We start from the raw sequence: 26065 nt of genomic DNA, 5'->3' as shown, positions 1-26065 counted from the left end.
CATCCCTTTTGGCTAAAATAAATCATTTTATTTACGAAAAATTCCTATTTTCCCTCAACCACTTGCAAAATCCTACATTTTCCATTATTCTTCTAAATCCCCTTCTATAAGTCTTCTAATCCCTTCCTAATCATGTTTTATCCCTTAATCTTGTCACATCCCTAAAAATGGGGAAAGTCTTCCAAATGCGTGGAGACTCTACCTTTTTCAACAAGTTAACTTGTTGAGTATTCCAAGTTTGTAAGGCTATGGCAAAACCACTAAAGGTTTCCCTCTTTGGTCAAGTAACCTTACAAAAGCCTTCCCAAGGAATTTAATGCCTCTTGCAAGCCCACACCCCTTCACCATCATGGTTGTCCCTTTGACCATTTTCCATGTTGCACAAGAGTTTACCTCTTGGGTAATAGCCTGCTTCCTTGGATAAAAGCATTATCCAATGATGTCACCCCTTGAAGCCTTCTCTAATGCTTAATTAGCATCTAATGCTTGCTTAACATACCCTCAAGCCATCTCAAGGTGACATTTGTCAACTTGGGATTGGATTGAATTCCTCCCATGGATTGATAACTTTCAATCCTAGCCCTTGTTGAGATTATTCAATCTCAACTATCCATTTCTCCAATTTCCCTATAAATAGAGCCCATTTCTCTCCCAATTGGATCAAGTCTTTTGTGCATCAAAATTATAGTCACATTGCAGGTTAAGGAGCTCTCTTTGTCATCACCAAGCATCAAATTCATCTTCAAGCATCCAAGCATTAGCATCAAGCATCCATCTCATAGCCTTTAGACTCATTTTAGTTCATCTTTTAGCTTAATTCATTTCTTTTACAAGTCTTGCATCCTCATATTAGCTTAATTAAATCACATATCATCCTTAGCTTTCAATTTGGAACTCATCTTTGCATCCAGCTTAGCATTTTTCTAGAATCTTAGTTGCATCCATTCAGATTCTAGTTGCATCTTCATAACTCGTTCCTTAGGTTGACATCTAGAGGATCAAGCTACTCTCCCAAGTGATGGCCAACTTGAATCCAAAGATACTTAGGGATAGAGGACAATGAGGTGATTTTAGAAAGTTTGAACTCATTTCTTGTATTTTGATTTCTAACAATCTAACACAATGCTTCATTGGTGTGTTTAAGTGTTTTTTTTCTTGCAGGTGGAAGACCACATTTTCAGCCACACACCTATAAACTTCAAGGTGTAGAATGAATGTATTCCCTTATGATTTCAAAATGACCTAGTAGGATTTTCATATTTTTCATAAATCACTTATATTTAGAAAACATATTGGGAAACTTTTAAGTTTGAGGTAGAATCTATGGTCAAAATTTATCACAATTTCAAATTAAACTCAAATACTAGTGTTAGATCTTGACACTTGTCCAATACATGGGTGTTTTCAAACACAAACCTATTTAAATTTCAACATTAAATTTCCAAGATAAGTTTTTTAGTTTGGATAAGGACCAGTCTATGATTTCACAGACTTAGCAAGTGATAAATGGGCTAGACTAGAACACACCTAAGGGCATAAACACTAAATTGAGAAAAAAAATATAAAATGGAGATTATAGAGTAATCATGTTCTAATATTGTAGTTGTAGACACCTACGATTGTCCTAACCCAATTAAATAAATGTTTATTATTTATTCAATTATTTTTATCCTAATGTCTTTTATTAATTAAATAATATTTTTAATATTTATTTAATTAATTCACTAAGCCTTTTCTTTATAGTTTAAATGAATATATCATCCTTCTACCTCACTCCTAAATTGAATAAATATTTTACTTATTTAATTTTTTAGCATTTCTTCTATTAATTAAATAAATACTATTATTTGTTTAATTAATTCATTTACTTTTTTCTTCTTACCCACATGATAACATGCCTCCCTAAATTACCTACTATTTGATCTCTTCCCTCCATTTAAATTTAACCTCTTAATCTTATTCATTCTTATCTTTTACCTTTCCACCTCTTAATCTCCTCCTTTCAGCTTCAGCTACCCCCAAATCTTATTAAGTCTCTTTCATCTATGTGATCTTGACCATTCATCTTTTAACCTCTTAAACTAAACAAAATCCCTAGCCACATATCTAAGTAACTCAAATTGGATTAAGAAATGACCCCCTTACAAGGACAAATGCTAGCAACATTCCAAGAGAGCATGTACTTCATTCGATACATTCTAATAGATTAAATGAGTTTCATTGGCCCAAAGCTACTACAACAAATGGACAGCAGATTGCGTGAAGCATTCCCAAGCCAAAATCATATCCCATTTGGAGGATGATCAATCATGCTATTCAGTGACTTAGGGCAGCTACCACCAGTCAAAGATATCCCTATGTATGCTTCAACTTCTTATGGGGGAATACTGTGGCGTTCTTTCACAACAATTATAACTTTGAACAAAATATTTTGTCAGATTGGAGATGATCTAGCACAAATTAGTTTTCGTTCCCTTCTCTCAAATTTACGAAATGCAGAGCCTACAATTGCAGATTGGCAACTTCTAATGTCACGATCAAGCTACTCACTCACAACTGAAGAGAAATCTCATTTCTCATCCTCCATACATCTATTTGCAACAAATGAAATGGTGTCTTCACAAAATAAACGTATGATGTTATCTTCAGTAATGCCAGTAGCATTATCCATAGCAGAGCAACTTAGGGGATCAACATGCTCAAATCTAGAAGAAGAACAACTTGAATCTAACATACTCCTATGTATTGGCCACAATGTTATGTTATGTTCAAATTAGTGGGTGGAACAGGGCTTGTAAATGGTGCACTTGGAAAATTCAAAGCAATTGTATATAGACATGGAGAAAAACCACCTCAACCTCCATTATTTGTTGTTCGCTTCAAAAATTATAGAGGACCAATGTAGGATCACAATAAACCAAAAAATATTCCTATAACCCATGTGAGTTGTGGTGTTCGTTGTCAAATACCACTAAAAATGGCATGGGCATTAACTATACACAAATCACAGGGGCTCACACTCCAATGAGCAACAATCGACATCATCAACATTGATTGTCAAGGATTGACATTCACAACTATCTCAAGAGTTCGTGAACTCGCAAGTCTCTGCATACACCCCACCTTCACATTTGAAAGATAACCACACATGCAAACCAACCCATATGTTGCTTGTCGAAAACAAGAGGAGGAGCAATTGCTAGCATTATCAAATACTAGTTCTACAAACACAAGTTAAAAGATTTCCAGGTTTGTTCACTCAAGCACTTGTTTCTGTAACTTTCAAATGTATACATTAAAACCATACTTTTTAAACTTGCAAACTATTCAACAAATACTTCCTTTAATTTTGTTTGAATTACTAAATCTACAAATATTTGATAATCAATGTTAAACAAACAAGCATGTAACAAAAGTTCTACAATATTCAAATTCTGATTATCTCTTTTCCATAATCTACAGGTACAAATTCTACAAAAGGATAATTGAACACTTATTTGTAATACTATTCTATTATTACTACAAGTGAAAAGATCTCCAAGTTTGTTCAATAAATCATTTGTTTTTGTATCTTTATAATGTATACATTAAATCTAGACTTTTTCAACTTACAAACAATTCAACAAATAGTTCCTTTAAAAAAATATTAATTACTAAATCTACAAATATTCATTAATCAATGTTAAACAATCAAGCATGTAACAAAAGTTGTACAATTTTTGACTTTCTAATTATATCTTGTTTTCATACTCTACAGGTACAAATTTTATAATATGATAATTTACCTTATTCGTAACACCATTGTATTATTAGTTACTTCCAATTCAAAAGAGTGCAAAAATAATTTGTACAAAAAAAGGAACATTACTGTGTTAATTGCATATATTGTTCAAAGTGCAAAACTAACTTAAATACAACATCAAAGATATCCTCGACGTACCCATTGCACACTAAGGTGGGATTGCTAGTAAATATATATTATAGAATAAATAAATATACTGTAAGCCTTAATTTTTTTTAGTGTTCTAGCCAACTTGTGCAATTTTTAATTGCATTTCATATCCGTAGGACCATGTGGCCATCACATTAATTAAGGTATCCCCAACCGACCTCAAGTAAAATCGAAAGAAGTAATACAAACCCTAAAAAATTTCTATATATCAAGGAAGACGAATACCGGGTTATATCAAATTGGGAGGAAGCCATGAGAGTCTGCAGCTTTCACTTCTCTCTGTTTATCGAAAGGATTGGTAATACTCTTTAAATTTGAATTGTTTGATTTCTTATTAGATGTAAATGGTTTTAATTCTTATTAGATGTGTAAAGGATGGAGATGAGGATTCTTTCCCCGAATGATCGACAATGATTCCATTCGACTGCATCATCTCATTAGAGATTAAGCCAGATTATCTGATCCATCGATTTAGGCCTTTTTTTAATTTTTATCATAATTTATTCAATGCTCAAGGCATTTCCACTGGAACCCTAGAAAACTGTAAATATCTTTAAGCGTCTCTCAAACCCTACCTTTAAAACCCTAATTGTCTTAAATTTCTGCAAATCGTATGGTGGAGTTATTAGGGCTTTGTGATTCAATGGGGTTTAGTAATGAAAGGAATGTGACGGGGACTCAGTTGTCCTCACGGCCTGGAGCAACTGATAATGTGTCGTAAATTCCATCATGAACGTCACATAGCAAATATCTGCTTGTTGATGGCATTTTTCTCTTCTTACATGTCAGGGAGAAGAGCGCCTCCAAGTGGTAGAAGGCTATATTCTATGGCCCGGGTAATGCGGCATTGCTGCTATAATCCTCTGGGACAGGCCATAGTCTTCATATTTCAACATTTAAAGCTTTTTAGTGCATTGTTGTTTCTGTCTTTCGGATTTGATAGAAATTTACATTGATCGATAATCTCATTCTTGAAGAAAGAGAGCCTGCATTGGCATCCGTTCTGCACATACCATTAATATATGTTGAATATCCAGTTTGAGAGTGTAAATTGTGATTTCCACAGTCCATAGTGTCCATGGTGTTAATCTGAATATGCTCGAATGTACATAGCTAGAATGCAAATTGTAGATAGTGTTAATATATGACTTTCACAATCTATAGTGTTAATATAGTGTTAATTAGTCTTAACCTGAATGGCTAGAATCTAAATTATAGATATATGATTTTCACATTTCATAGTTTTCACAGTGCATAGTTTTCTGAATAGCTTCAAGAAAGAATCAAAGAATGGGAATTTTTTATTGAGAAGTTTGAAATCAAGCACCATGATCCAATTTTGAGAACTTGTTTGGACATACTTGAAATTTGAACATCGTTACCTCCAAATTTTGGATTAAGTACTAAAGGCTTCCCTTTTCAGTGGTAAAACGAAACCTTTTCCTCCCGATGAAAATTGCGTCAATTTATTAAGTGAAAGGGAGCCTATGTGGTGGTATGTTTTCTCAGTAAATATGGGCTCAGTAAGGTGGGGTTTACACATGACAGGGTTGGTATAACATTTTATGGTTTGAAAGGGTATAAAGAGTTCTAAATGTGCAGGCTGGAGTTATTCAAATTTCATTATTAGTTTTCTCTTATTTCTTTACAGAAAAAAATGTTTTTTATAATAACAAATTTAATCTCTTATTTGTTTCTCCATTTTAAAAAATTCCCTTACTAAAAGTAACAAATATCATCTCTTAACAATTTAATTTCTTGTTTCTATCTTTTTTAAGGAAACAAATCAAATTTCATAAATCTCCCTTATTTCACCCTAAATATTTGCCCCTTTATCTCTTTATCTTTTATCTTTTACAATTTATTGTAACAAATTTCATCTCTTTAACAATTTAATTTCTTATTTCTCTCTTTTTTTTAAGGAAACCAAATCAAATTTCATAAATCTCTCCTATTTCACCCTAAATATTTGCCCCTTTATCTCTTATCTTTTACAATTTATCTCCCCTCATTTGTCAAATAAATGTTTTTTATAATAACAAATTTAATCTCTTATTTGTTTCTCCATTTTATAAAATTCCCTTACTAAAAGTAATAAATTTCATCTCTTAACAATTTAATTTCTTATTTCTCTCTTTTTTAAGGAAACCAAATCAAATTTCATAAATCTCCCCTACTTTACCCTAAATATTTGCCCCTTTATCTCTTTATCTTTTACAATTTATCTCCCCTCTTTTGTCAAATAAATGTTTTTTATAATAACAAATTTAATCTCTTATTTGTTTCTCCATTTAAAAAAATTCCCTTCCTTAAAGTAATAAATTTCATCTCTTAACAATTTAATTTCTTATTTCTTTCTTTTTTTAAGGAAACCAAATCAAATTTAATCTCTTATTTCTTTCTTTTTTATTTGTTTTTAAGGGAAACCAAATCTCCCCTATTTCACTCTAAATATTTGCCCCTTTATCTTTTACAATTTATCTCCCCTCATTTAATGAAACCCCTATATCTTATGTACCAACTAACATTGACTTAGAAACCACTTGCATGAGAATTTGTTTCCCATAAAGATTGCATATCAACAAAAAAAATAAAAATTCATCATTCTTGAGCGGACAAAAAAATATAAAAATAAAACCAATTAACCATGTAGTAAACACAAAAAAGACATCAAACATGAAGAATAGTTTGAATTATAAAATATAAAATATAAAAATAAAACAAAATAACCATGTGGTAAACACAAAAATGACATCAAACAAGAAGAATAGTTTGAAATATAAAATAGTCACCATATTTGAAAAATAAACTAAATAGTGTTATGTGGGAGCAACTATCCTCCCAATATAGTGTGATAGGAAAAAACATGTCAACCTCAATGCTACAAATAAAATGATAACACTAAGCTAATTCTTTTTTATTTTGCAAGGATGATAAAAAGTAGAAGACTATTTAATTGGAAGTCAACAAGTGACAAACTAAAATGAATAAACCATTAGATATTATATGGGATTTGACCTTCTAAAATTAATGTCCATAGTACAAAAGATGTTTATAATTTTTATTGCAACTTGAAGATATTTTAAGTTAAACGAAGTGATTTTATATTAAGTCACATAAATCATCTTTTATGATAAATATGCATAATGTCATAAAAGATGTGTTTATTCTAAGTTCTATATGATTTAAAAAGACACTGTGTTTATTCTAAGTTCTATATGATTTAAAAGAGATTGTGTTTATTCTAAGTCCTATAAAAATATGATTCAAAATATTCTAATAATTTCTATTGTAATCTCAAATATGTGCTTGTATTCTAAGACCTATATATGATTTAAAAGAAATATGAGCTTCCATTCCAAGTCTTACATGATTCAAAAGACCTTAATAGTTTCTATTGTAGTCTTGAGAAGCTAAATATAGGAATTTTATATTAAATAACACAAATCATCCTTTGTGGCAAGTATGCATAAGAGATATGTATTTATTCCTAGTCCTATAGATATATGATTCAAAAGATTGTTATAATTTCTTTTGTAGCTTCAAGAGATGATAAGTTAAACCAAAATTTTTTATATTAAATCACACAAATCATCCTTTGTGGCAAATATGCATAAGTCCTATATATGATTTATAAGAGATATATGCTTATTCTAAGTCCTATATGATTTAAAAGAGATGTGTGCTTATTCCATGTTCTATATGATTTAAAAGAGATATGATTAAAAAGAGATAGTACTTATATTCTACATAGAGTACTATTTGAAACACTTCAAAATAAATGCAAACACAAAATATTGTAGTGAAAAGCTATTTTGGTAACATCATCTTTTTTAATAAATTTAGATGCTTCAATGCCTCTACATCTTTCACATTATGTAAGTGAAATGTCTTATGAATTTGCGGCTCATGAACACTTTGAGAATTGTGGGACTATATGACTTTTCTTCTCTACAACATTTACCTTCCTTTTGCCTTATCTTCTTATCTACTAGTGAATCAATCATTATCCCTACCTCATGTTTTACCCTCTTTGGAAGCTCCCATATGAACATCTATTATAAATTCCCTTAAAAAAACCCTACATAGTTCTATCACCTTATGTTTTAATATGTAGAGGTTCTTTTAATATGTGAGAGGTCCCTCTTAGAATTATTACATTTATACATATGTAAATACCAATTTCCCAACCTAATATTTTTAATCTTTATTTCAAAAATCAGAACATTGTTTGTGATTATTAGTGTTCTTTTTCAAGTCTTGTAAGTTCGAGTAATTATTGCATATGCCTAAAACTTCTTCCTTCCATATCATACTCAACTTCGTCTATAGTAAAGGAGCACCCTAGGGGCCTAGAGGCCTAGGTTTGACCAATAAGGTCAAAATTTGAGTTTCTTGTTTATTTTGTGATCTTTTTTGAAAATAAGACCATTTGAGGCCATTTTGATGTTTTGGGACCTAATTGTGAAAGTTTGAGGTCTGTTGGGCAAAAATTTGTCATTTTGTCAATCCAACTTTTGGATTTCTTGTAGCAACTTCTTAAAAATATGGTTGGAAAGTTAGTTTATGGCGGTTTGAGGTTCTAACACACTTGGATGGGCATAAATAGGCCTTTGGCATGCCATCCAAGAGTTTTGCTTAATGAAATTGGGATTTTTTGTGCATTTTTTGACATGTCAGTTTGATTCTCTTCATTTTTCATTGTGAAAATCATCATAATTTGATGGGAAGTCAATTGGATGTGGTAGAACAGTGAGTTAACTTCTTTTTGTCTTTTTGTGGCATTGAATTTCATTGTGTTTTAAAGAAGATATCATAGTTTTTCCAAAAATTGTCAAAACCTTGCCTAGGGTTTACCAAGAGGAGTAAATAATGTATAGTTTGGTCTCCCATGCATAAAAATTCATCCAAATGTGTGGGAAGACCCGTGTTCATGCTATGTATCATATTATGTTGTGTGTAGGGCTCCAAATTAGATTTGGCACATGTTTGGGCATGAGGACAATCTGATATCTCTATGTATCAGACAATAAAAGGCAGTAAGAGTGAAAAATTTGGTGGGAAGACCAAGTGATTGGTATTTTGAAATGGTTGATGACAAAGAGAGGGGTGAGGGGACCCTATGCAAATTTAGGAAAGGTTTGTGGGATCAAATCCAAAGGAAATAAATTAAATTTCTATGACTGTCCTAAGGGTATCAACTGTCACAGTCATAGTTTTACTAGTGATATGGTTTTTGTTTTGACAAAGTTGTGTTTGTAAACCTAAGTGTGGACATGTAATGGAGTCATGAGATGTCTTAAGAGTAACCCTTACACCAGTATGCATAAACCTTTGTGTTTCCATGATATTGGTGTGGTCCTTGGCCAATGGTAATGGACTGTCATAAACAAGACAATGTTCTTAGTTTGAATTTGCCAACCAAGTATACGTTGCAAACAGTGAAATGGTGAAGTCAACCTTGGTTACAAGGCTCTAAGAGGTGTGCAAGTCTTGTGGAAGGCTCTCCCAACTTGACCTAAAAGATTTTAGGTGCTAAGAATTTAACATTGTGTCCTTTGTCCTTCATTTTGACATACCTACTCATAAGGGCTGATTTGTCTCAAGAGGGACGTGTAGGTAGAAACTTGGAGATCTCAAGTTTGGTTGAATGGGAATGTCTCAGTCCTCTAATGGTGTGATCATTCCATCTAAATTGATTTCTAAGGTCTAACAGGATTCCAAGCCCAAGTTGTCACATGGGCTCAAGTCTATAGAGACCAATGGTGGAGTCTAGCAATATGCTGAAAGTGAGTTCTCATTGAACCTTGTAAGGTAGAAACCCTACATGTTGAGTTTTCTTATGTGAGTCTATCCTCTATATTGCATCAGTCTACTAAGACTATCCAATTCTCCACCTCTTACTTCTATCATACGTATAAGACATGACAAATATCCATAGAGGTAACATTGCATAAAACATCATTCTCATTAGAGATCATCCATTTACTACAATTTGTTGTTCATTTTTTTTTGCCATCATTCCTTGGACCATTTCACTATGTTAGGACCTTAATATTTTATTTTTCTAAATATAATTAGGTGAAGCACTTGTGCCATGTTTAACCTTGACATTAGTTTTAATCACTATCTTAAGCCTTCTCAATTAGGATAAAGGAGTATCTCTACATAGTTATGTCTATAAATAACAAAGATAAGTTCCTCCCATACCATCATAATTTCTATTTTTAATTTTATATATCATCTTGTGCTTATTGAAGGTCACCTCTTAAAGCATTTTACCATTTTCTTTTGCATTCATTTCTAAAAAATATCAAAACAAGTGGTATTAAATCTAAGGTTTTGATCAAGATTTGTGTTTCCATTGTAACTTATAGAATATTAAGAAGTTGGGCCTTATTTCTTAGGTTTTGAGGTATACAACAAATACAGGTTCAATAAAAAATTAGCTTTTGTGATAAAAAAACTTTTTATCGATAATATATATATTATAGATGCTAAAAACAATTTAAGAAAAAACCACAAGGGATGAACCCCACAAGTCTAACCATAGAAACTACCTACATCTACTTTCCAAACAAACTTGCTCCAATAGAATTTAAACAAAATGGGACAAGAAAACTACAAACTCCTACTTGACATTCATGTTCTTCCCAGAAGCCTTTTCTCAAGCATCACCATTGGTCATCACCTTCTTCCCTCATTCGTGTTTCTTCTTTGTCGCTCATGTCATTTCTCTCTCCTCTTCTGCCGAGCGGATGTAGACCAGGTCTTTCCAAGCCTCCTGTGCCTGCTTTGTTCTTGCCACTCGATCTGTGCCATCTCTCCATAGCAAGAAAGGTTTGTACTCCACATTTATTTCGTCTGGCATCACCCCCTCATTGAAAGGTCGCCTCGGCCCCTACCCAGGAACAACACGATCCAACAAGGACACCAAGCCACACAAAGAATGGAGAGGAACATAGGCTTTAGAAATCCACTTGACCTCAGCCTTCGTGCCAAAGGACAACCCCCACACCACCAACATGGTCACAATGTCCATGTCGGTCTTGTAACAGTACTCCAAAACCAAGTACTCCTACCCCAATAGTCTCTTGATGATGTCTAAAAACTCTTCTTCATCACAAAAGAAAATCCCTCCCAAGTGTTTGTCTGAAATTCTCCCCAGGAACGCCAGTTGCTATTTGGTGGAGTACAATGTAACATTTGCCTCCATCGCAGACCACCTGAAAATGCAAAAAAATCAACTTCTTTTCCCTCCCCTCTTCTTCGCAACACTCCACACTTCAGTGGGAAACCAAAGAGGAAGGTTTTTATTTCAACAAAAACAATGCACTCTAAGTCCAAAAATTTCGATTTCATACCAATGCCAACTTGTACAAACACCATAAAGTGTGCTACCTATCCTTCGTCCAACCGAAATGTAAGTAATAATGAAGTAGAACAAGGTGGCAACTTGAAATAAATGAAAATTAAGGAAAATCAACACGAAAAGAATATTGCAGGAGTAAGGGATTTAAAATCGTACTTCCCAATGGCAAAATCATAATTTCCACATACGTGCTGAAGTGATCCTTGCCACCTCAGAGCCTGAGTTGTCCCACCACAGGTTACAATGCAAGTCCAACTCACAAGCCAAGTTGGAGAGCCTATCAGCCTCCTCATTACAATCATGTGTGAAATTTTAAAATCATGAAAAGCATTTAATTTTGATGTAATTATTGAAATGAATTTTTTTATCCTCCAACTTTGTGAAGAGCCACCCACAATTGCATATGTTACAATCTTGGAATCCCCTTCAAGGTGTAATTAATTTTTAAAGAATACCTGCCATCTCAATTACTAGTAAAGAAGCTCGGACTTCTCTCGCAATGCAACCCACAGCTGAGATACCCAGGTTCCCTCGTGAAGCTCCATCAAAGTTAATTTTAACCCAACCTTGATCCGGTTTACTCCAAACCGACTCTGACAAAGACCCCTTAATAGGATTAGCTCGAGACAACCCATTAACGGGCCTCTTTTGTGATAATGTTAAGTTATTTTATTATTCTATTTTATAGTCCACAACTTCAGTTTTATTTATACTTTTCGAAAATATCTTGAAAAATTGGGGAGGATTATTTATGTATAAATCTAGATAATTTTTTTTATAATTTATTGGTCAAAGTATGTGAACATTAAATTCAATCAAAGCCCATGCTCTCAAATTTTATGATTACAAGTGAAAGGAAGCAATCTCAAGATCTACAGGCAAAAATCCCACAAATAATAAGCAAATAATCAACCCAAATGATATTGTGCAAGAGTTGAATCAAATGTACATGGAAGGCTTGCTTATGTAGGCAAGCAAGTAAAGCAAGAAAGTAGAAAACAATGACTTAACATATAAGTGACATAAGTGTATGCAAGAGGTGTCTCACCAGGTGAGTACACGTCTCAACCACATGAGGTGAGACAAATATCTAAATATCCTTTTAGTAAACTTAAGTCAATGTGAATAGGTCATCCTAGGAAGTGGATAACTACTAACTAGTTATGTAATGACTTTTTATTTACACCAACAGGAAATGCTTCCTACATTAAAATTTTAAGAAGAGTCATGCAAATTTCTCTTTTAATAATTACAAAAAAACACTATAATGTAGGTGTACATGGGGATAACCTTTTTAGGAGCAAAATCTCACTCTACAAAGTAACCCGATGTATTATTCAATAAGTAACATCATTATAATAAACTTAGAAAGTACACCCACATAGGAGTATCACCACCTAGATATCTAGAAGAATTTTACCAACTTGATAACATCTACAAAACTCTCACACAAGTTCCATCTCAAACACCTAATATATATAAGATAGAAAATACAAAACCATCAAATGGTAATCATAAAATCACGACCTAAAACCACCTAAAAAGTGGTGCCCAAATCTCAAAATGAGTTTGTACACTAAAAAATATGTGTGTTAAAGATAATTATGCAACAAGCCCAAAATATCTCAAATAATTATCTTTTTCTAACTCTATAGATTACGAATTATGTTTTTCTATTTTTTATTTTGTAATAATTTTAATATTAGTTTAGTCCCAAAATCATTGCTCACACTTCTAGAGGTGAATATTCTTAAAGGCCAAGAATATGTCATTCCTGAAGATAGCAAGACCAACTCATAAATAAAGACTAAGTGATATGCCAATTGTTTTTATTAGATAAGTAGGGAAGGATCTTGGACCTATTACATAAAGTTTAACATAGTTTACCAGAGAAACAAAGAAACAACATTGCACCTGCATGGGTAGGTAGGTGAGTTGGCTTGGGCAATGGGTTTGCTCCCCATTGGTCTCGGGTTCGACTCCCCTCCCAAGTTTAAGAGAGGGGCTGCTTGCGACCCATAGGGAATTAGTCTCACCTTAGCTCACCCTTTCTTGAACCCCAACGTGGCAATAAAATACTGCATAGCAAAAGATCAAAAAATAACTAAATAGATATATATTAGAGCAAAATATCAAAAACAACTTAGTCCTGTTAGTCTTCATTGACGTAGTCTAAGGACTCCTCCCAAGTTGCCTGCTCTTGAGAATTCTTAGCCTCCTTTTGCTTTTTGTCTGAATCTTGTATATCTTTCACACATCTTTGCTTCTTAATTTTCTATTACCCAGTGACAGTGTCCATAACAACTTTCTTCATTATCCCATTAGTAATATTTACAAGTCTATTGACGATAAATGCTTTTCCTTTTCTTTTTAGAATCTCTACACTATTTCTATTCTTGCATGTTTCTTTCAATATCTCCCATTCTACTTTCGAGGACAACAATTTCTTCCTTAATTGAGGCCAAAAAATCATCCTTATTATCCAATTTTTTAATTTTCCTCATCTTTATGCTTTTCCTCTTTTTATTGGGTCTTCTCATCATCTTTCCCTCCCTATTTGTCCACATCATTTTGATAGGCCAATTGTTGGGAGTGGGTAAACTTTTAGTTTATTTGGGCTCAACTAAACCTAATAAGGTATTCGTAGAGGTGATCTTGAACAAGGTTTTTATCTTAGTTGAAAATATACATATAAATAAATTACAGTGATACCCAAATGTAGTTTTTGATCCCAATTTCTATCAGTAAACCAATAGTACACATTGTTGTGACTTTTATCAAGTTATACACATGTAGTACATGATTCTCTAAAAGTATTTTTTTTTTGTGTTAGTCATTTTCCTAGTTGCAACATTGAATCATAATAATTATATTTAATAACAACAAAGTTATGATATTCAGTAACCAGATCTACTTGATAATTCTTCTCCAATTTTACATGCATTCGTATGCAACAAGTAAGAGACCATTACATATCACAAGTTGTAATACATTAAAATGTTGTGACACTCATCAGATTTGTATTACAATTGCACTAGAAAATGTGGTGAGATAAAACTTCACAAGAAGGACCTATCACATCTATATACCCAAAAACCTTCCAAAATGTCAACAATTGGCCAAGGAGACATAATATTACAAATATCTACTCCAATTAGTGACCTATATGCAACTTCTAGAATGAACAATGGTGAATGAATTGGTGGATATGGAATCCTAGAATTCTCTTTGCACTTTGGTTCTCGTAAAAATAAGAATGAAAATAAGCTTTGATATCAAATGAACTTGTGATGATACTTTATCTAGTCACCTAAATCCACTCAAGAAAATGAATCAAGATTGGATATCAATTATGCTAGAAACCTATTTAAAAATAAAATATCACTAATGTTGTGAGTAGAATGAAGTGAGATCTCTTAAAATCCATTGAAAGGTGGCTTGGAGCTAGCATAAAAATCATTTGTGTCAAGAGCACACCCATCTCATTAAAACAGTATGGTGCTTTTCATTTCCCACCACTAAATAGTACATTTGGATCCATATCATTGTGATGGATACCTATTTTTGGGAAAGAAAAACACTTCTAGAGGAATTGCAATATCAAATAGAATCAATAATTGGTGATGGTAGGTGGGAGTGAATGACATCAAATGTAGGAATTGTTAAGATTTTCAGAGGTTAATGGTATCACATACTTCATGCTTCAATCAAATAGGGATGGGGATCACTATAACTCTAATTATTAAATGGAAACTAAAGGAAGTTCAAGATTCAATGATTGAAGGTACTGAGGAATTCATCCCCCAAGGCATGTGATTTAAGGAAAGTTAGAACACATGATCCCAATGAGGTAACATAGTGAAAAATGTTAGGGATTGGGGTTGGTTCAAGTAAAATTTATACCGTGTACCAAATTAAAAGTATTTTTGGATCATTATCTTTGATAAAACAAGTAGAAGGAGGTAGGGAATCAAGGATAAGTTAAGTAAAAGGTAACTAGGCAAAGGTATGTTTAAAAAAATTTCTCCAAAAGATAACTTAGCAATCAAAGAGTTATGCTTTAAAGGGAAAGCATGTCAAGAAGCTAAAGTCTCAAACTTTTACAAATTGAACTGAAAAACTTCTATTTTCCTTAACCTTATGAAGCAAATGAGGGGGACAAGGCAATGACTTGGATTTTGAAGCATCAAATATAATCATCAAGGGTAATATTTTAGGGATTGAGGATCATAGATATCAAGAAATACATACTATGGGAGTAGAATGCTTGAAAAATTGAAACACTAACTTTAATATAGCTGAGTGCAAGAACTAGGGAGTTAGAAATCTAGAAATGGGAATTCTTATTATGAGGTACCCAAGTATGGACAAGTCTAAAAATACGATCTTTATATGGTACATAATGAGAAGAATCAAAGTTAGGAGTTTAGGAGTATAAAGGGAATGATACTTTAGTAAGGAAAAGTCCAAAACTTCAACACAAAGGAATTTAATGCAAATCGTCAAGATTTTAGGGTTCAAATGAAAGACATGGTGGCAAGACACGGTTTGACAACACGACAAAGTTAAAGGAACTAGGCATAAGATAAATGAAAGGAATGTTAGGATGGGAAATTTTGAAGTTTCAAAATTAAAAAAATTCCCACACTTTTAAAAAATGATAAAAAAATGCTCACACTCAAAACTTTTTTAGTTTTTTGCAACTTCCAATACATGATATGCACATGGGGGATGGAAAAGGACAACACAAAGGAAAAGTTAACAAATTGAGACCCATATAGAGATTTGTAAAATCAAATAAATGTGATGGAGAAAATGATACCTAAATGGAGTTGGGACTTGGGCAAACTTTTGCACTACAAGTTTAAGTCCCAATAGGAAAAATGAAATTTTTTGGAATTTACAAGGATTAATTTGATAGGACCTTGAACTACATTTCCGATCCAAGTTTTCTAATTCTATGAAATAGTGCAAAAAGATGAGGAAAATCTCGATCACCATCTCTTAAATTGTGCCTTTGCTAGCAAATTGTGGCAATGGCTTTGTGCTAGAATAGGTTGTTATTTAGCTCTTCCAAATAACAAAAAGATTATTTTCTCATCTTGGCCAATCATTCACAAAATATCACTTTTTATCTCATCTTTGGAATCTCATCCCTTCCTCAATAATATGGGAATTATGAAAGGAAAGGAAGAGGAGAATCTTTTAGGAAACAACAATTCTTATGGACTCATTTTTAAGGAAAGTTGATGGAGATGTAATTGCGACGGTTAATCATAATTTTGCAAATATGTTTGTTAAGAATAAGTTCTCTCTTTGGGATAATGAAATATTTCATAGATGGATGGGTATGAAGTCCCCTATTAATTGGGTTTTTAGAGTGGCTTTCAAATCCAATCAAAGAGAGGTAACTAAATGGAGATCACCTTCTAAAGGTAGGGCAAAATTGAACTTTGACAAAGCCTCAAAAGGGAACCCTCACATATTGGAGTAGAATGTATTGTCAAATATTATAAATGAAATTCAATTGTTACAAAAACTAAAAAAATACCATGTGGAACCAATAATGAAGCTAAGGCATAAAAACTTAATTTGGGACATCTCACTTAGAACAATATGGATTAAAAGACATTGATATACATGGACATTCTATTAATATTTTAAATATAATTAAATATTTTAAATCCATCAAATGGAAGATAAATAATGCACTTAACCAAGGGTGGAAGCTATTAAACACCTCGGATTCCTATAGTATTAGCCATACTTATATGTGTAGACACCTAAAAATGTCTTGTCAATCATGTACTAATTTATCTTCTTACTAGTTAAATAATTCTTTAATTATTTAATTAGGCTAATTTGTTCTTCTAAACTAATTTAATCATCAGTTTCAATCATTACTAATAATTCAAATTCTATCTATTAATCAATTAATCAATTAATCATTTACCCCCTTCTCAAATGTTAATCAAATATTAATTATGATTAATTCTCGTAATTAATTTTTTTAAATTATTTAATTAATTCTATTTCCAATGATTAAATAATTTCATTTAAATTATCTAATTAATTAATTAATTTATTCCTCCAATTCCCCAAATTTGAATTTCAACTAATTCCATCTAATTTCATTTTCCCAAATTCACATTTCACCAAATTTGAATTTCAATAAATTTCAGTTAATCTTGTTGGCATTTGACTAATCGGTATATGATTAGTTAGTGATTTGGATAAAGAGATTGAGATTCATGTTTGATGACTAAGTTTTTTGTTGTCATTGATAGCAACAATATTTTTGTAGTCATCTAAGTCTTAGAAGCCAGACAGTAAGGTTTAACTGGTACGAAAGGCAGTTTTACAGAGAACTAGTAATTAGGATCTCAACCGGTAAACTGAGATAGAGTTGCATTCCGACAATGGGTACAAGCAATTCATGAAGAGTTGGATGATGCGGTTTCACAACGATGATGGTGACAAGTATTTGAAGATATATTCACAACCACATTGACAGATTCAATTGGATGAGCAAGATTTGATTTGCAGAATAGACAAACTGATAGAACACTTAACCGGTAGTGATATAATCACTTAAATCGGTAACACGACACAAGTTCTAATTTGTTATGTCGGTGACCGACAAATGTAAAGTGTACGATTTAAGTTTGTCTAGATTCATTGAACCTAGAAAATTGTTCCAAGGTTGTAGCCGACTAAATGTAAATATTTATTAAAAGTGTGATGACGTATAAAGTTTTTATATGTTTGTGACTAGAGATTTCATGAGCGAACATTGTGAATATGATCGTGCAGTGATTAGGGAAGTTATGTAATGAAGTGTTGTTGAAGCTTTAAGGATCGTAAGTGGATCTTATCAGACACATAAGGTGTTACTTGAAGATCTTATCACTGTTGTTTTCCTAACAGTTTGCAGTAGCAAAATCCCCTAACCGGGTAGGTCCTAACAGGCCTTAATCTGTAAATCCCCTAACAGGGTAGCTCTAAATCAGAGTCTTAAATCCTCTTACGAGGTTGATCCTAACAGGTCATTTCTCCTAACAGGGCTTATCATTCAAATCCCCTAATCGAGTGACTCTTAACCGGGTCTGCTCCTAACTGGGCATAGTTGTAAGACCTTAACTGGTCAAGATTTCTATTCTACAGATAGTGAATCTTATGGGTACTAACTCCCACCGTGGTTTTTCTCTTTTGGGTTTTCCACGTATAATCTCTTGTGTTATGTGGAATTTGTTTTATTGGGTATTTGCTTATGTTGTGATATTTCTCATATGCTTGATAAGTTTTAAGTTGTTAAAATTGGTGATCAGATTTATATTGTTTTTGCTTGCACTGATTCAACCCCCCTCTCAGAGCCTTATAAGTTCATCAAATCTCATGTGCATTTCATTATTTGAAAGTCCAAATTCAAATCCAAATAACATGAAGTTGAATTTCAAATTCAAAGTCCTACAACACATGTTGAAAACCTTAATTGGTTCATCAAATCAATTAACTCAATTCACTCTCCAATCTCCCCTTTTCACTCCAAATCATCTTTTTTGACTAATCAATCAATTCAGTCTTCTCCTCAATCAATATAGTCAACTGGCTAATCTATTTAGTCATCTCCCTAATCAATTCAGTCTACTAATCAATCAAATGAGTTAACAAATCAATCTATCCTATTAACAGATCAATCAATTCACTTAACTGATCAATCAAAATCAGTTATCTATCAATCAATAGTTCAGTTCAATTTCTTCCCCCATCTCACCTGAAAATCTATAAAAGCAAGGTCCATTTCCCAATTTCAATCTAGAATCACTATCTTCAAAATAATTGTCTATCTTATGCAGGAAATCCCATTGCAACACCTAAGAGCCACCTACATACACAATTCAGAGAAGAGCAATGGAAGCTTTGTTGAATCAATTGAGGGAGTTTAATTAGAATTTTCGCTTTGTTGAGTCATTTGTGCTGATAACCCATAAATATTTTTTAATTCTGAAAATTTTCTATTTTATGCATAAGATGTGTCTAACCCTACGGCAAAAAGAGTGACCTTCAAAATTTCAGGTTCCAAAGAGAGAAAAGAACACTAAAGGTAGAAGAGAGCTCATCGACGGTTGATAAGAGCAGAGAAGAGATTCCAAGATCTCGAGGAATTGGCTGCTCTATCCTGATACTATCATATTATGTAGAGATACTTGGAAAGATTTGACATATTTGATGACATTGAGATCATGACCAACATAATAATGGATCAAACTCATGTCATTAAAAAAAACTTCTATCTTCTATCTTTTATTTCTGTTTAATTAATCTGTATCTGTTCAGAAATCAGTTCGCATTTGTGCTGATAGAAATTTGCACTTGTCTACATAGAAATTCACAGTTGTGCAGATGCTAGTTCGCATTTGTGCAAACGTTGATTCACATTTGTCAGAAGCCAACAAAGGATTAATGTTCTGTCTTTTCTCGATTCTTTGTCATTATAATGTTTTGTTCCAATAGACAGTGAAGTCAATTATGTAACTGGAAGAGAAGAATTAGGCTTGTGAGCCCACAATGTGCTAACAGTTTCATGAGTTTTTTGTAGGGATAGTTGGACCTAGTTTAGCTAATACTTGTAATACCCTAAAAATGATCATCCAAAACCATAGGCCCCTAATCTCGACTAATGTGCTTAAATTCAATGAAATTCATCAAGGTCCTTAATCAAATAATCAATTTAAATCAACCATGAGAGCCTGATTAATTAATTCCTAAGGTATAAAAATGCAACATGACAATTACAATTAATTAAATTCTCATTTAATTAATCGATCAAATTCAAAATCTAAAATAGAAAATCTTTTTAAAATCAAATATCTCATTTATTTAATTAAATATCTTTTACATATTTAATAAATAAATAAAAATTGCCATAAATCTTCAAAAAAAGGAAACAAATCAAGAAAGAGGAATTAATTTGAAAAATAAATTGGAAACTATGAGCACAAAAATTCAAAAAAGGAAACAAATCGAGTGAACTCAAGAAAAATGGAAAGAATTTGAGTTGCTAATTTGAACTCAATCTTATCTCTCCAAAATGGAATTAAATTGTCCAATCAAATCATTTCACCTGGATTGTGCTTCCTTCGAATCAATCTCGACCATTCATTGAAGACCAATCCTGACCTTTGTTGTCCCTCTTGATTTTCCTATAAATTCAGGCTCTCATTCTTCAATCAGGATCCGAGAATTTTACAACGTTATTATGCTAATATTGTGTTGCAGGTTATCGAGGAAATTTTGAAGAAGATTTGCATAGTTAATTCATCAATCAACTTAGTTTTCATTTAGCTTTCATTTAATCTTAGAATCATTTAGATTTCTAGTTCATTAGCTTAGATTCATTTATCTTATCTAGATTCAATTTCTTGCATATAATCTAGCTTAGATTCATTTAGAGCTTTGATCATTTAGCTTGATAATCTCATTTCGCTTAATCAATTAATCTTGCATTCACCTAGTTGCATGCATTTAAAAACCCTCCGTTTGAGTGTAGTCTAGTCACTGGATAGCTTAGCAATCTGAGAGCAATCCACACTCGTACTTTCTAGGAGGCAATAAGATGAATTGCAATGGATTTCATTTTGTTGTTTTTGAATAACTAACCCATGCAAATAATGGTTTATTGAAGTGTTTGTGACTTTGTAGGTTCCCCAAATTTCACACACACATTTATGGTGCCCATTGTGGGGCTAGAACCCACGACTACAAGATTTCTAATATTGCTTGAACAGATTTGATGTTTGGTTTATATAACTAATAAACATGTGTTAAATTTGCAAATAAAGATCTTTCTTTTTGCTTGTTCTTCTGTGATAGTAAAAAATTGTCTATGTTCGGAGGGCATAACATTTTATTGAACTGTTGGATATGTTTTTTCAAACCAAGTTTTTTGTATTTTTTACTGGAGTGATTTGCCTAATTTTGTCTGGTTTGAAAGTTATGAATGATAGAGTGAAATACTATCATTTTACTTGTTCTTCTGTGACAGTCAAAAATGGTCTCTGTTTGGAGGGTATAACTTTTTATTGAACAGTTGGATCTAAATTTTTTTTGGATATGTTAATTCAAAACAAGTTTTCTGTATTTTACCTGGAGTGATTTGCCTAGTTTGGGTTGGTTGGAAAGTTATGAATGAAAGAGTGCAGTACTATCATTTTACTTGTTCTTCTGTGACAGTCAAAAATGGTCTTTGTTCGGAGGGTATAACTTTTTATTGAACTGCTGGATCTAAACCAATTTTGGATATGTTGTTTCAAACCAAGTTTTCTACATTTTTACCAAAGATATTTTCCTCATTTTGTCTGGTTTAAAAGTTATGAATGACATAGTGTAGTACTATCAAAACTGTCATAACTAGGATAGTCATAAAGAATGGAAATTCTTGTTAGATTAGTTTAATTTATAGTTTGCATGCTAGAATTTTCTTTTGATGAATTTTTAATGTTATTTTGGTAACTAATTTTGGGCTTTTATTGTTTTCAGGTTCGCTTGGCAAAGAATTCAATCATTAAACATATGCTTGCCAAAGATTATAAACTCGAAAAACTAATATCTACATTTTGTAGGTTGCCTCAGGAGATACAAACAAAGATTTTGTCTTCTTAATGTTTTTAGAAACACTTCAATTTCTATAAGCGAAAGAACTTTGTCTTACGTATTTTAGGAAAAATCTAGGGTAGGAGAGTATGCTCTTGTCCATTCAGACAATTAGAAATCAAGACCTTGAGATTTTTTTTTCTATTAGAGTTTGAGATCTGTTGATACCTTTAGAGGGCCTCCCTCTCGAGAAGCCCCTAAGGATCGGTGAGAGGGAATGACCCAAGTGAGTCCGGCCAAAGCGAAGAATCCAATGGGTGAAAGTCCCAGGAGATAGAATAATCGGTGACACTGTTTTTTTTATGAGGAGTGTTTCATGTTGAACAACTTGTAGGACCTCGTGGTCTAAATCACGCTTGGGTGACTACATGGTTTCAACATCCTGATGGGTTTATAATCTAAATCACGCTTGCACGACAGTCAGGCGGTCCTTCTGAATGGAACCCTTACTAGAAACTTTAGGTTAGTAGCTACCCGACTCACCTCCGAAAGGAGGATAATCTTTGTGCAAGGGGATAGCTGGTTTTCCCCCAAGATTACTCGTCATATCATTCCCCCATTAGCGTTTGGAGGTGGCTAATATGACAATAAGAATCCATTGTGTGAGACTCAATGGTCATATTCTGATTAGCTATTGGGTGTGTACCTAGGTTGCGGGCAAAGGTTTTCCTTCTCATCCAACGTCCATAGGGTTAGCGTGTTGTGCTTGTTATCATTTTACACCTACTGTTTGCTGTGTTTTTCATCCCTCAAAACAATTAAAACAAAACTTCAAGACAATTAGAAACATCAAATTGAAACTAAAAGACAAACTGAAAACCAAGTCAGTGATCAAAATCTGTCAAAACTCATCCTGGGTCAGTCCTAGGTCGTACGAGCCAACAACAAGTCAGTATTTTGTCGTTCTGGTAAGATTTAAACTCGTACGAACAAACATCACTATTGCCAAACTGTCGCTCTAATCAGAAAGGTCCTCATATGAGTCAGAGCAGAAGCTCGTACGAATCTATGTCTCCATCGTTTGACACTGAAAGTTACTCATTCTAGTCTCATACTCTGTCGTAGGAAAATATGTCCTTAAGTCCTAAAAGCAGTTAGTATCCTAGAGCAGACTTTTTTTGTCCTCGTTGTCCAAACATCCTCTTGTCTTCTATAGTGAGTATCTGTGTCTGATCAAGTGTCAATATCTTGTATGTACAATCCTCAAGCGTTAAGAAGAAGAAGCGCCAATCTAGAGGCTAAACTAAAAAACAAGTGTTCTAGTCCTAGGAAAATCTATAAGAGGAGAAAGTTTTTATACATCAACCGTCATCTCTTCTTGTCGCATAGGGTGTTCCTGAGACATATGCGGTTATACCTTCAAGGGAAATCTAACGAATTTGACGAAGAACCCCCGAGAAGTAGGGAATTAGTCTCACCTCAGCTCACCCTTTTCTGAACCCCAACTTGGCAATAAAGTAAGACCAAGGTAAGGTCGGTTAGGTGCTAGGCTGGGTCGCGAGGATACCCCTATTGTAATAAAAAAAACAAGAAACAACACTACATAGCAAAAGGTCAAAAAATAACTAAATAGATATATATTAAAGCAAAATATCAAAAATAACTTAGTCTTGTTAGTCTTCATTGATGTAGTCTAAGGACTCCTCCCAAGTTGCCCGCTCTTGAGAATTCTTAGCCTCCTTTTTCTTTTTGTCTGAATCTTGTATATCTTTCACATATTTTTTCTTCTTAATTTTCTATTGCCCAGTGATAGTGTCCATAACAACTTTCTTCGTTATCCCATTATTAATATTTACAACTTGTAATACATTAAAATGTTATGACACTCATCATATTTGTATTACAATTGCACTAGAAAATGTGGTTTAGAAGAGAATCCTAATTATTGTGCCATTATCTGATTTTTAGTATTTTTTCAGATCATTAGCTGGTTTTTATTACAATTTCCAACAATATTAATGGTGAGAAAAGAAATATTATTTGGAAGAGATGGTTTAGAAGAGAAAGGAGGTGGGAGAAAAATAAATATGAGTGTTTACGATGGCAAAGTATATCACATTTATAAGGTTGTTGAATATTTATTTTGTTTGTGTTTCTATATACTAACATTTCTATTTTGAGTGAATCGGCTTATGGAAGGAGACTTGATGCATTTGGGTGTTGTTAGGCTTGTCAAAATGTGATAAAAATAAATTTATAGATTCTAAGACAATTTATTTTATCCATAATGTGTGTTTAATGTACCTAAACTAAATATTCTTTTTGATATAATAATAAAGAAATGATTTAAAATACATGCGAAGTCTAATTAAAGGCTAATAATGAGGAATTGAAATGAAAGTGAAATGGTAAAAGGAGGATAGAGATAGATAGGCATATCTATTTTTAGTGTTTGGTGATGATTCTAGTGATGGCACAAGGTTAAAAAATGTTGGATAAGAAACTAAGGGGTATTCTAGAGTTGTGAAAATATTTTTGAAAACTATATAAGATAAAGACAACTTCATAAGCATGCTCGTGTTAGACATGGCTACTAGTGACCCTCTTTGGGCACTCACATTTGATAGGGGTGCTAGTGACCCTCTCTAGGCATTAATATTTGACAATGTGCCAATGACCTTTCGTAAGTGCCAATTTTTTTTGGGAGCACTAATTACCTTTAGGTGTTGGTGTTTGATGCGTGCTAGTAACCTTATTTAGGTGTTGATGTTTGATGGATGTTAACAACCTTTTGCAAATGTTAATGTCCCTTGCCTATATAACTATTAAATATTTAAGAGTTACTCACGAAAAACAGGACTTCCTTGTGGTGCTCACAGGAATCAGAAAGGTACTGAGTTATTAGAAATAACTTGTAAAATTTGTAGGGGGTAAATTGAGTTATTCTAGGTTAAGGATCCTGCTTCAACCAAACCCTTATTTTGTATGTTTCAATATCAGTATAGTTTTCAAGTGCATGAATAGTAAGGTGAAAGTGGAAATGATGATGTGTAGAAGAGTGATGAAGATTACTAGTGCTTACTAAATTTAAAAATATATATGAATTTCTTAAGTATGGAGGAGATACGATGATGAAATGTCTCTCAAAGACTAACTAAGGGGGATAATAATGGACTTTCAAATCTATTCTTCAATTTAGTCGCAAAAAATTTGTTGGTAAAAAATGGAGGAATTAGAAACTTGGTATGAGAAACTTTTTAGGATATTATCTGATTTTTAGGGTTTTTCAGGACATTATCTAATTTTTAGGATTTTTTCAGGACATTATCTTATTTTAGGATTTTTTCAGTTATGCCCGTATTATGCAGATCTATTATGATATGATGACTAACAAAATACTCGTGAAGACAATGATATTTAAGCATGAACTTATGCTAATGCAATATGCAAGATGAAGATGCAGTTCCTATTTTGAAAAAAAGGATAATTGTGTTTGTTTACCATTTTGTAATACACCAATTGAATTGGAGGTGTAAAACATTTCATAAATAAGCGGTCAATCGATCCTCAAGATCCCTTGGAACATACAAATTAACACACATAGTGACTGGGATTTGCAAATGGAGACGCGAAAAACTTCCCCATTTATTCTCAAAACTTTGATCTTCTTTTGCCCATGTGTGTGCAAGTGAGTTAATTCTAGCTCTTGTGTTCACTAAAGATCCTTGGCATCCTATTGTTGGCATTACATTAAGTTTGTTGGAGATTGATGATATAATTGATAAATGATGATTACTGTCTTAATAATATTATTTTGTCATTAATGTCAAGCAATTGATTTTCTGATTTAGTATGATGTTGCCATATCTTAAAGAGTATGTTTTGATGAGTATAAAGATGTTGGTAAGTGACACAGAAAGAATGTGAAAATGAAGGGGAGTAATAAGTTATTCGATGGGCATTTATTACCGAGTTAGACAGTGATGAAATTATGTTATTTTGATTGTTTTGATATCCTATATATGTGCATTCGAAGACTCGATAAGAAGGAGAAAATATTTTATGCAACGGAGTGAGTAAAGGTTTGATACTGTTCTATTTTACCGAGCAAGGAGCTAGTCGGTAAACACCAAGGTTATCGGTGTCAG

General features: G+C 32.8%; 1 non-coding gene across 1 annotated transcript; it reads left to right on the top strand.

Moving 5' to 3' along the window:
- The first annotated feature begins 4327 nt into the window (after positions 1 to 4327).
- On the top strand, positions 4328 to 4419 carry LOC131042322 (small nucleolar RNA Z103). Its single transcript, XR_009105165.1, has one exon. It is a non-coding gene; the product is annotated as a small nucleolar RNA Z103 (small nucleolar RNA).
- Positions 4420 to 26065: the final 21646 nt, after the last annotated feature.

The sequence above is a fragment of the Cryptomeria japonica genome, chromosome 3, assembly GCF_030272615.1.
Source record: "Cryptomeria japonica chromosome 3, Sugi_1.0, whole genome shotgun sequence".
Taxonomy (NCBI): Eukaryota; Viridiplantae; Streptophyta; class Pinopsida; order Cupressales; family Cupressaceae; genus Cryptomeria; species Cryptomeria japonica.
Note: the sequence above shows the minus strand (reverse complement) of the source record. Positions and strands in the feature narration are given on the sequence as shown.